General features: G+C 35.1%; 1 pseudogene; it reads left to right on the forward strand.

Annotated features, from left to right (window-relative positions):
- The first annotated feature begins 6,759 nt into the window (after positions 1-6,759).
- Positions 6,760-7,511, forward strand: LOC106323660 (annotated as a pseudogene).
- The last annotated feature ends 5,265 nt before the right edge of the window (positions 7,512-12,776 follow it).

The following is a 12,776-nucleotide window of genomic DNA, read 5'->3' on the forward strand; positions in this document are numbered from 1 at the left end:
ATTTTTATATTAATTTTTGAATTTTTTATTTTATTTTTATATCATTTTTAGATTCTGACAAAAATATAAATTAATTGTATCAAATAATTTTATAATTATTCTTTTATATATAGCTACTTAATTTAAAATTAAAATAAAATAAAAAACCTGGTTAAACTGGTCTGACAATTGACCTATCTATAATGTCGAGCCATTGTCAGCAGACAGTTTTCAAATTATTGTAAAAAATGAAATTAATATTTCAAAAAATAATAAGTGGATTTTGCTAAATTAATATTTCAAAAAATAACAAATGCATATATATAAATATAGAAATATAAGATGCTATTTTACTAAATTAATATTTCAAAAAATAATATGCTATTTTGATTTAATAGGATAACATATGTTGTTTTATCATTTTGTAGAATATAGTATCACTATTACAGTTAAAAAGACCAAATTTTTTATGATTCTGTTAAACAAAATATAATGACATTTTTTTTAATGTGCGAAAACTCGTTAGGTCTTATATGTGGGGTTGGGTTAGGGCCTTGCACCGAATCAACTAATAGGGAGTAATTTAAGGTTTCTATCTTAATTTTGCGTTTACATATTTTATATGTTCAGATACACCGTTGTTCTTACCTTGCCCAGTTGCTACATGATATTAAATTATTTTATTTTTAGGTTAAATGACTTGTAAATTACAAAAATGATCTTGTCTTCAACCTTCGATGTCTGTCATTTTTTTTACAGCCGCTTTTTTTTTTTTTTTTTTTTTTTTTTTTGTTTTTCTTGCAGGTTTCAGTCATAATATAACAAACCTAAAGTATACATGTGATTATAAGCTTAAAATCTACAAAAGTTGAGTTCTTTCATTTTTTTTTATTTATCCCCAATTAACACAAATCACCACGGACCCGGCCTTTCCATGCTTTTCCAGCGATTAACCGGCTGCCGAGGCCGCGTTCTCGAACATGGCATCTATTCTATTAATCACCAAGTTAATAGGATTTGTATTTGTGGTTGATTACTTCGGCTTAGATGTTTACGATGAGTTATTGTAAAATGGGTTTTATCAACCCAGTTTGCTAAGCTGGGTTAATCATATTTGTGCCGGTGGGATCATCATCACTTTTTGTTCATAATACTAACATTTGCTCAATAAGCGTTTAGTGTTAGAATGATCATGTGTAAAAGGTTGACAATAAATTGAAGTGGTTATACTTACAAAGAAAAGTAACTGCTCTGCTTATGAAGAATAAGATCGTGCATAGTATTGAATATGGTTAGATTTCAGTTATAAATATTTGGTTTATTTTTTATATAGATTGTTATAAGCTGGACATAACTTTTTATCGGTTGGTCACACTGTTGTTTTAATAGAATAGATTATATAGATTTATAGTCTTTAAATTAGAAAAGTAAGATTTTTGTTGAGATTGAATTTAAATGTATATGTCTGATATATCGAAATTTATTTTACAACACATCAATACAATTATCATGTAAATCAGTATATTCAACATTTTTAGTTATAACTTAGACAAAAACAATTAACAAGAAACATATATATATAGTTTATATGTAAGAAAAAATTAGGTGGTTTCCTGCGCAATATGCATAAATAAAATTTTAGAAAAAATATTTTATATAAAATGAAAAACCGAATTTATCAATATTTAAAATTTGATTTACCGAACAAAATAATTAAATTTTATGAATAGTTTTGTCATTATTTAGTATTTTTGTTTCACTTATAATCATGCACGGTTTAATAAAGCGTGGAAAAGGCTTAATAACTCTGGTTTGTGCATCGACAAACAATGAATTTTACCAATAGAGCAACATGACATTTAATGTTATCTTTCACCCCATAGTGTTATTATACTAGAATAAGACATAGCGCCAAAAGTGAGTTTATTTGTATATATTATCGATAAGTTTTTTTGTATATTTGATCATTTTATTTATACATATACAATGTTTTTTGTTGTTATTATATAATTTCTTTCCGATGGACCAGATCAATTTTTATTAAAAATTATGGAATCAAACTATAATTAATATATCATGGGCTGATCAGATTGGACATTAAACAAATTATGACAAAAATCTTTTTTTTTTCCACCGAATACATTCTTGAAAAAAGTGAACAGTAATGTTTCCACAGTTGAATTATTTTGACATTTATCTTCCATATGATTTTGAAAGGTTTCAGATCAACCATCAAATTGATACATTTCATTTTAGTGATTTTAGTCGTATGCTTAAGGAAAACTTACATTTTTGTAATTTAAAGTCCTTTATAAAAAATATATAACATATAAGAAAAAATCTAACATATAAGGTTTTCTCATTTTAATTTAAAGTAGTTTTAGAAAAATTAAAATATAACATATAAGGTTTTCTCATTTTTTTTTAATTTAAAGTCATTTAAAAAAATCAAAATATAACATATAAGAAAAAATCTAAAATTTTAACTATATGGTTAATGTGGTTGGTTAATTTATTAATAATATAAAATTAAACAAAAATAAAGAAGGATACAAAAATTGTTATAAAATTTTTATTATTCATAGTCATTAATTGTCATATATATGTTAATCGTATTAGGCAATTCCGTAGCTTTTATTTAACGAAAAAAATACACGGTTCTTATATTTTGGGTTAATATAATGTTCTCTACTAATTGGATTTGGACCAACATTTTTTTTCAATTGATTCTTAAGCTGTCATGTAAGATAAATGACATCCTAATTAAGTGACACCTAAGCGGATTTTTTTTAATTAGTACAAACTTAAGATTACAACTTTTTAAACACTACAAGAAAACATGAAATTACCGACTACATGTTGCGACTGATTGTGCAGTCGCCAAATATTGCGACTGTTTTACGATCTTTTCGCGACAGTTTTGTTATTAATGCGTGTCAGTCGCAAATCAGTTGCTAATATGCGACTAAGTAAATCAGTCGCAGAACAGTCGCTAATTAATGACTAATTAGCGACTATTTACTGTGGTCGGAATCTATAGTCGCAAAATAGTCATTAAAATAGCGACTGTTCTGCGACTACTTACTCTATACCCTAAATTTAAGAATATGTTTGAGGTATAGCAACTGTTTTGCGACTACAGTTACCGAACATAGTAAATAGTCGCAGTTTAGTCGCTAATTACCTAAACTCTGTTTTTAGCATCTATACCCTAAACCCCAAATTTAAATCTACGTATAAAACTATGATCTTAATATTTTTAATCTTATTATCTAAACTAAACTTAAACTTAAAATATTTTTTCAAAATGATATAATCATAAAATAATCATGAATATAAACTTCATATATACTATATACCTTATGTCATAAACACTAAACTAAAAATTAATCTCCAAATATTATAAATAAATATTTAATCTTTAAAATTAAATTTTCAATAATTAACCTCAAATATTAAATCTATAACTAGTATACACAAAACCCTTAACCTAAACGTAAACCCTATATTCCAAATTTAAAACTAAACTCCTCTAACATTTTCAAAGCTAAACACCAAATATTAAACATACATTTTACAGATTTGTCTTATAAATTTTTTTGTCTCAAAACTTAAACTCCAAATCTTCAATATAAAACTATAAACTTAATCTTTCAAAATTTTATCTCAAATCATATACTTGTTTTCAAAATTTAATCTAAGTCCTATACCATAACCTTATATCCTTTAATTAACTATAAACACTAAACTTTATATTTTTAAAGTCTAAACCTTAAATCATAAAAATAAATTGTTTGCTTTAACCTTTCTAAAACTTCGCTGTAACATTTCCTACATACATTTTCTTTAAAAGAAATTGTCCTCCATATAATATTAAACTAAAACAAAATAAACTTTAGTTAATAATCCCTCTCCTCTTTTCTTATTGGTTGAACAAAGCATCACACGGATCACCTTTATAACCATCCGATGCGTGTTTCTTCATCCCTTCCCTCACACGTGTCTTCATCTCATCTCCTCGTCTTTATCTCTTTTTTCTTCTTTCTTTGTCTCACGAGAATTCACAATCTCTTTCACTCTCATCTCTCTCATCATCTCTGATATCTTCCTCTGTATCTAACTCATCATTCTTCTTCGCTGACAAACCGACGACCTTACGGAGAAGCTCATGAAGCCCACGACAGCGACGACGACAGCCTACTCTCCGCCTCATCTCCTCCAATGCCTCCCTCCTCGTGACGTTTCTATTCCTCTTCTCTGCTCCATGACACGTCCTCTCCTCCTCTGCTCGATCACGCCCCCTCTCCTCGTCTGCTCCGTAATGGCTCCTCACGTCCGCGAAGTTCCTTGCTCGCGTGGCGGCTGAAGAAACAAACGAAGTTTATGTTAGGTTTAGATTTAGGTTTAGTGTTAGCTCCCGTATGCTAATAACAGCGGCTTAGATTTAAGTTTTGATTCATTTTCTTGACCAAATAGTTTTGGTCTTTGATTTAGTTTTTCTTTTTGTATTTATGTAATTATGTATCTGTCTCAGTTTTAATTTAAACCAGTTTAATATATATAAATCATTTTAAATTTTAATAAATTTATTAATTTTAATTTTAATTTTTTTTTTGTTTTTAATTTTTCGTTTTGCGACTAATTAGCAACGGTGATTCTAAAACTATAGTAGTAAATTAGTCACTAAATATTGCGACCAAATAACGACTACAATCCGTTCTCGCAAAGAAGTCGTAATTCAGTCGTAAAATTTGGCGTCTGAACTGCGACGGATTTATGACCAATAACATTAATCGCAAATTAGTCTCAAATCAGTCGTAAAATTGCGACTAATTTACGACTGATAGTTTTTGCGACACGTTGATTTGTGACTACATGTATCAGTCGCAAATCAGTCGTAACGGTATATTTTGCGACTGATTAGCTACTGATTTTGCAGTCGGGAAATGCATGTTTTCTTGTAGTGAAATGATCCTCAATTAATATATAGAGGATTTCCGGGTTTTAAAGCACATGCTTTATTGGCTTCTATTCAGACCCGACTCTGCTTAATTGTAATGTTTCCTCACAAACCAAGTTTTAATGTAGTATTGTGTTTAAATTTAAGAAAACTTGATTAAACATATATTTATGTAGATTTATGGATCTAGAAATGTTTTTGAATATTTAACTTTCCATAAAATTTGGAATTAACTAAATTATCTTAGTTTTATCTATGTTAAGATACACTAACATTTAATTTAGACAAAATATAGATATTTACACAAATGAACTAACTTTTTATACAACGTTAATCTCTTTTTTTTTCAACTCGCTATTATATTATTTAGTTTTTAACCATAGTAATGTAAATAATTTACGTATATGGTATGTACCAATTGTTATTATTTCATTTTAGAAATTTGACCATAAAATCAAAGGCCTTTATCCATAAAATTGTTCATATCATAATAAGAAAAGGCCATATCACAATTTTTATTAATCTATGTCATATTTTCTTTGTAAGAAGGAATGTAGTGATGAGATATAAGCAATATTTAAATAATCATTTTTCAATAAAATTTAATATAATAAACTTTTTTCGAAATATACAATTTGCCAGCCCCGTTAGAGCAACAAACACTGGGCTTGACGGGCCTATATCCGAAATAAATCAGGAATGAAATAAACTGGGATCCGGTACAAAAACCGGCCAAATGTTATGATTGGAGAATATTTCTTAAAGAGTCAAAGAAAGAAGATTCATGAGTATGGTTGATCTTTTCTTGGTCTTCTTCCTCAACTTTTCTCTCTGTTACAAAGAAAGAACTATGGTATCACCTGAGTGCTTCGACTTTGATCTTTCTATGCAGTAGCAAGGTTTGTTCTCTTCCCTCATATTTCTCATGTATGTAAGCTAAATCTGCATGTATTCTGATTCTATCGAACTCTGCTTAGTCTTTGTTTCTACTAGAACATTTATACTTTTGAAACTGCTAATTCGTTCAATGAATGATGGTTCTCGATTTAAAATGTGTGCACACTTACGTGATCAATACATGATGAACTGAAACGCAGAATCTGTGAACTCTTGAAGCTGTTGGACCTTGGCTAGTGTTATTAACCCTACAGTTTGATAATGATCACTTAGATGAACATATCTTTTTTGAATGATCAGGAGGATCTTGACTCGTAGGCATGTACATCTCAGACTCGGACTATATAGTTTAACTCTCTTTTGAAGAGTAAACCTCTCCAGACTTGAACTTGTGACATCTTTGATCGTGTCTTTGTTTGTTTACGTGTGGCTGCGACCAGTCTCAGGTCTTTGTTCGTTATGCTGTTGCACGATTAGGCCGCAAGTCGCAGGTTGCTTTCAGTTTTATTGTGTTGCACGACTGATCGCGATACCAGTGACTACAAATTAAAAGACAATTGCGTCTGGTTGCAGATCACAAGTCACAAAATCCGTGACAACGAGCATTTGGTTGCTGGTCGCAAGTCGCATGAATCTGCGACAACCAATATTTAGTTGCAGGTGCAAACAAACACACCACATTCCAAGAGATTACTGGTTGATTGCAATTATTTTTCAATGTCCGTTGTTAGTTTTTGTTGTTATTGTGGTGATCCGAACAGCAGCCATCAGCTAATTAAGCAGTTGACCAATCTAGGCTAGACCAGCAAATCATTTGCTGACTAGCAGAGTTTTTTACGTGGTGGTGGTCTTGAAATTCAAAAAACAATCTCCAATGATCCCTCAAAGCTTATAAAAGACGAGCAAATCACTTGAGGGTCTCCATGGGGTTCATGTGGTATCTCATTCTTCATTCTCCTTTGAGCGTATCAGCCAAGTATCCAGCTTTCAGTCCTCAGATGCATGAACAAAACAGAATCTATTCATTGAGTAAGTTATGAATATAAAAGAATCCTAGTCTTTCGCCCTGAAGGTAGCCAATAAAGAATGAATATAGGAAAAACCTGAACATGAAGAAAGGGTATGCAAACTGCTTAATCGGAGTTGGAATCGCATCCAGTTTGTATCATTCTTCAAGAGTGAAGTTGAGGCTGACTACACCATGAAAGCCCCAACAACAGTAGTAAGTCTTTCACTTTTTACCCGTAGTTGAAACTATATATAATTTACAAGATTGTGTAGTATTTTTACAGTGTCTGTCGAGGGCTCTTAGGGAAGAGAATCCAAAGTTCTTAATGGTTGCATCAGCTTTTTGGCTTTACCATTCCAGCCACTCATGGTTTCAGCTGTTCACATTGGGATGATGGAGGTATCTCTACTTAACACTCAATGTAACTTATCTCACTTGATGATTTATAACTCAAAGTTGGGCTTCCAATCTAGGTATCATTTGCGAAAAGAGTCTTAAAGGATCCAGATTTGAAAGCTGCCCATAACGTACACAAGATGTCTACGTTACTGGGTGGAGTTTTGTTCATAGCTAACAATCTTTTCCCTGAAACAACCATTCATTCACGATAGTTGGCATCTCGCTGCAGCCATTGGCGTTGGAACTTGCAATAAGCTTCTTCAGTAGTGTTTTACAGTGCCGAACATATTGGTTCCATATTTTTTGTTCAAAGAAACCAGCCGACCTAACTAGTTACCATAGCAGTCATCTTATGTTCAATTAATTAAGTATGTGAAGATGCAAGATATCTGCCCTGAAGTAGTCGCTGTTACAGTTACTGACCAAACGACGTGTTGAGTGGTGAAGACCACATGGATGCAAGGTGCTGAGATGGAGTAGTGTAGACTTGGAGCGCAAGTGATTATTTAGGAGAAAAGGCAAGAGAAATAGACTTAGGGAGCAAGTTTATGACTTAAAAGAAGAATAAGTGTAATTCCAAGAAAAGGAAAGTTGCACTTATTGATATGGAAGATGTCCATATTCATGGTTTCCTTGGACAAAGATCTTGAAAACGTGGAGAATAACTATAATATAGCTATGGGGTCATCTGTATTGAGACGGAGACACAAAGGCTAATCTTATAGAGAAAGAGAAGCTCTTGGAAGTGTTCTTGGTCGTCCTGAAGCAAATGATGACGTATCAGGCGAGGAAAAGACAAGGTTGGGTAGATTAGAAATCATTTAGTAGCGTTTGTTAGGGTGTTAACACTAGACATGTAAAGCTGAATAAACAAGGTCTTGTAATAGATTGTTTAAAGAAGATTTCTAATAAAGCATAAGTGTTTGCTTGTAGTTGTTTTGTCTCTCGAGTTATCTTCTGCAGTACTATTGTGGTGTTATCTTTGCACTTACAATTGGTTTCAGAGCGGGGCATCAAAGTTACCGGTGTTATCCTGTAGGTGAAGATGGACACAATTGTTTCGATGCAGAAGGCAATCATGTTGGACGTGGACCAGTATGGGCATTGGAAGGCTCGCATGAAGCAGTTGATTCGAGGAATTAGTGAGGATGCATGGACAGCTGCGGAGATTGGATGGGAGGAACCTACCATAGTTACAAAAGATGGAAAGAAGCCCAAACCAAAAGAGGATTGGACATAGGTGGAGCGAAATACATCGAAGTTTAATGCAAATGCTCTGTCGGCGATTTTTGGAGCATTTGAAGCAGAATAGTTCCAACTGATTCAGGAGAGTACTTCGGGTAAAGAGGCGATGGAGATCCTCCTGAATTTGTTTGAAGGAGATGAGAGTGTCATGAGGACACACCTGGATCATCTAGGGTTTCAGTTTGAGATCTCAAGTGGTTTGATGTTGATTATATGGAAAGCTTTAGTGCCAAGCTCAGCTCTATGGCACATGAAGCATTTGTACTTGGAAAAAAGGTACAAGGAGAAGAAGCTTGTAAATAAGTTACTACGTTGTCTTCCAACAAAGTTTGCAACTCACAAGGCAGTCTTGAAGATGACTATAAACACGGATGAGCTCAAGTTTGACCAACTTGTGGGTATGCTGAAAAGAGATGGAGACATATAGTAGTTCGATTTTTACGCCAGGGAGTGTGCCAAGTAGTATAGCCCTTATGACTGACAAAGATGGTGATAGATCTCTGAATCTTTAAGATTCCTTGGATATGTTGGCTAGTAATCTTGGCAAGATGATGAATTCCTCTGGTAGAGGAATAAGTATGGTCGCAAGGGAGGTGATCGTGGCAATGGCAGAAGAAGAAAAGGTCTCAAGTGCTATGAGCGTGAAGGCATTAATCATATAAGGGCTGACTGTCCTGTAGGACAACAAAGGGAACTTAAGTGTTCTGAATATAGAAGTATTCCAAACTCAAAAGGAAGAGGTAAACCATCATAATGGTCTGATGATTCAGAGTCAGATGATTCAGAGTCAGATGAAGATGGAAAAAAAGATAAAAAAATCTTGTTGCATTCGGTGCCTGCAAGGTTGAATCAAGTGAATCCTCAGATTAAGATGCTGATACAGACATTAAGGAGTGTCATCGGCTATATGAAAAATGGTTGAAGCTTAAGGATCAGAATCTGAGGTGGGAGGATATGTCTTAGAAGCAAATCAAGATGCTTGAAGAACTTGCGGCTGTAAACAAGAAGAATGAGTCTCTCGAGCAGGAAGTTAGCAAGCTGAGATAAACTGCTGCTGGTCAACAAGAGAGAGCAAGGATGCTAGAACGTGATTTGGCTAAGAATTGCAAACATACCAGGATCCTCAAAAGTGGATCCAAGGAATTGGATAAGATACTTTCGATGGGACAACCACCCAAGGTGAACTGGGGACTGGGATATCGAGGAGCTGAGAGTACTAAGGAAGTACATCGGGAGGGGCTATCACACTTCATGCGGTGGAGCACATCAAAAAGTAGAGCCAAAGAAGCTTTTCAGGAAGTACGTCGGAACGTACATCAAGGAGTACGACAGAAAGTTCAATAGCGTGTAGCTGTGAATAAAAAGCCAAAGGTAGTACATCAGTGCATCAACATAAAGGTCTGACAGAAGGTTTGTGAAGCATGGTTGTGCATCTGGTACAAGGAAGAAGACTGATCGGTGCATCAGCAACTGTGTGAGACCATACAAGAAGTAACATCGGGTGTGCTGTTGGTTCTGTGGGAAAGTTGGACACATGAAGGTGGAATGTTTTGTTCATGAGAAGAGCACAAACATGGCTAAGAAGGTGAACAAGACTTTCACTGAACCCAAGAGGGTTGAAGAAGTACTCTTAGCCAAGAGTGGCTTACTCGATGAGATTAAGGATGAGACATCAAAATAAGGGTGCAGATCTTGCATGAGTAATCTTGAGGTTGATCAAGAAGCATCAAGTCTGGAGCCATGACACAGAGTTATTTATGGTACAAAGGGAAAGAGATCAAAGTGCATCAGGAAGTGATTCAAGGTGATCATCATGAGGATGATAGTGAAATTACTACAAGACAATAGCAATGAGTGCAGTGTTTTCACTCGGTGTGGATGAGCATGGGCTCATGGTCAAGAAGACGACACATGAAGAAAGCTAGGTCCTCAACAGAAGCTGATCAAAAGGTATTTCGACAGGTGCATCAGATTATGATGCAGTACTTGTAATTTATTCCGCTGCAGTAGGAGCTGTATCATGATTACACATGAAGAAGCAAACATGTTTGTCTGTACGTCTTGACATCTAAATATCTGTTTTAACTTAGTATGCAATCAAGCAGGGGGAGAATGGTGACGCTCTGGTCTAGAGAATTCATATCTCATGGGGGAGAAAAGCTGGTGTGGTGCACATCTCGTGGGGGAGAAAATCACATTTAGTATGGAAGTTTCCAGGTGAGTAACGTGGTTGTTGAACCAAAAAAATGTTGTGCTTGATCGGCACACAAAGCTAAAAGGGGGAGATTGAAGATGTAAGATGTCTGCCCTAAAGTAGTCGTAGTTGCTGACGCAGACGACGTGCTAAGTGGTGAAGACAACATGGATACAAGGTGCTGAGCTGGAGTCGTGTAGACTTGGAGAGCAAGTGAGTATCTATGAGAAAAGACAAGAAGAATAAATTGGGGAGCAAGTTTATGACTTAAAAGAAGTTGAATAAGTGCAATTCCAAGAAAAAGAAAGTTGCTTCTATTGATATGAAAAATGTCCATATTCATGGTTTCCTTGGAAAAAAGTATTGGAACCGTGGAGAATAACTATAAGATAGCTATGGGGTTGATATCTTGCATATTTGCATTGTTTTAAGCTTCCATTTTGTACATAATGATCATATAGATTAGGAGTTTAGCATCTTTAGGATCCATTTTGCATTCATATGTCTTAATCAGGTAATGAGTATCCTATGGAGCAATCAGAGGTGTTTAGAAGCATTGTGATCCAAAAAGAGATGAAGAATGGAGATTGATCAATCATAAGGCGATCGACGCGGGTAGCAGCACCCCGAGTCGACTGACCCGCGTCACCAAAAGATCAACTCGAGAAGCCACGCGGGAAGAATCACGCGGGGTTGAGTACCCGCTCGCACGGGCTAGAAGAATCATCGCGGTCCGACGCGGGGAAAGGCGACGCGGGTGATCCCCATCTTCCCTTACCCGCATTGTCGAAGTGTTTGTCGAGGAGTAACACGGGTGAAGCAGCACGGGATCACTCACCCGCTCGCACGAAGAAAGAGCATCGTCGAAGGTCCAACGCAGGGAGGATGACGTGGGTTAGTGTCGATCGTCTCAACCCGCGTCACGAGGAGAAGGAATAGATAGAGTCACGCGGGACGGAGCCACGCGGGATCGCCTACCCGACGCATGACGGAGAAGTCTCGACGACTGTCCGACGCGGGTTGGCTGACGTGGGATGTGCCCATCCATTTCTACCCGCACCGACGCATTATCTTATTCAAAATGTTAATGTTTTTAAGGGCTTTTAAGACTTTTTAATGAAAACCATTAGGTTTTCCAAAGACATATAAATACTCATGTAATCCTAAAGTTAGGGGATCTGGTTTTTTCTCTCTAATCACAAAGAACTTTTAGGTGAAAGATCTTATCTTGATCATTTTCTCTTGTGATTGCTTGATTATTGGGATCACTAATCATGATTAGCACCAAATCATCATTGATTCTTGGGCTCATCATGAATATTAGTGAGTAGTCATCTTTGGATTCATAATGATTACTTAGATAACATTCAACCAAAGAGATTTGATGCTTGAGTTATCTTAGTAAATGAACATTCATCTAGAGATAGAGTTTATTTAAGATGGTGCCTAGGTTTAAGGTAGATAGATTGGATGAAAGTTAACACCTTTAGATTGAAACTTGATCACCCAAAGTCAATTCCTTTAGCCCATGAGTTCTCTTATCTCATAAGAAATAAAGCTTTGTCATTTATTGCAATTTAGTAGCATTCTAGTTAAAAAAAATCATCTCACCAATTGATAGCACTTAGATTAAGCATGGTCTTGCATTCCCTTTGCTTTAGAATCACTTAGAACTGGTTTGACATCCTTTATTCTACAATATTTGATTAGGAGCCTTGAAACTCCTATCATCAAATTGGCGCCGTTGCCAAATTCTAAGTTGATTGCGACATTGAAATTTAGTCATTTGCTTGAGACTAAGTCAATTTTTGTTTAATTGTGTTACTGCTTTTCTTTCTTTTTTCTCCCTTTCGATTTCAGGTGTATGAACACAAGGAGCAGAGGTCCAACAAACCTAGTTCCAAGAGTTGAAGACATTAGAGCACTTGAGAAGGAGATTGCAAGACAGAGAAGAAAAGTAGAGCAACAAGCTCACTTGCAAAGGTTGGGGTTTGATATGGAGAATCTGCCTCAAGATGGTGATGCCCAAGGAGGCATTGATCCAAGAGGTGATCACCTTTGACCACAGCGCCAGTCACAACATCCACCGCGCC

The sequence above is a fragment of the Brassica oleracea genome, chromosome C2 (genome assembly GCF_000695525.1).
Source record: "Brassica oleracea var. oleracea cultivar TO1000 chromosome C2, BOL, whole genome shotgun sequence".
NCBI classification, from domain to species: Eukaryota; Viridiplantae; Streptophyta; class Magnoliopsida; order Brassicales; family Brassicaceae; genus Brassica; species Brassica oleracea.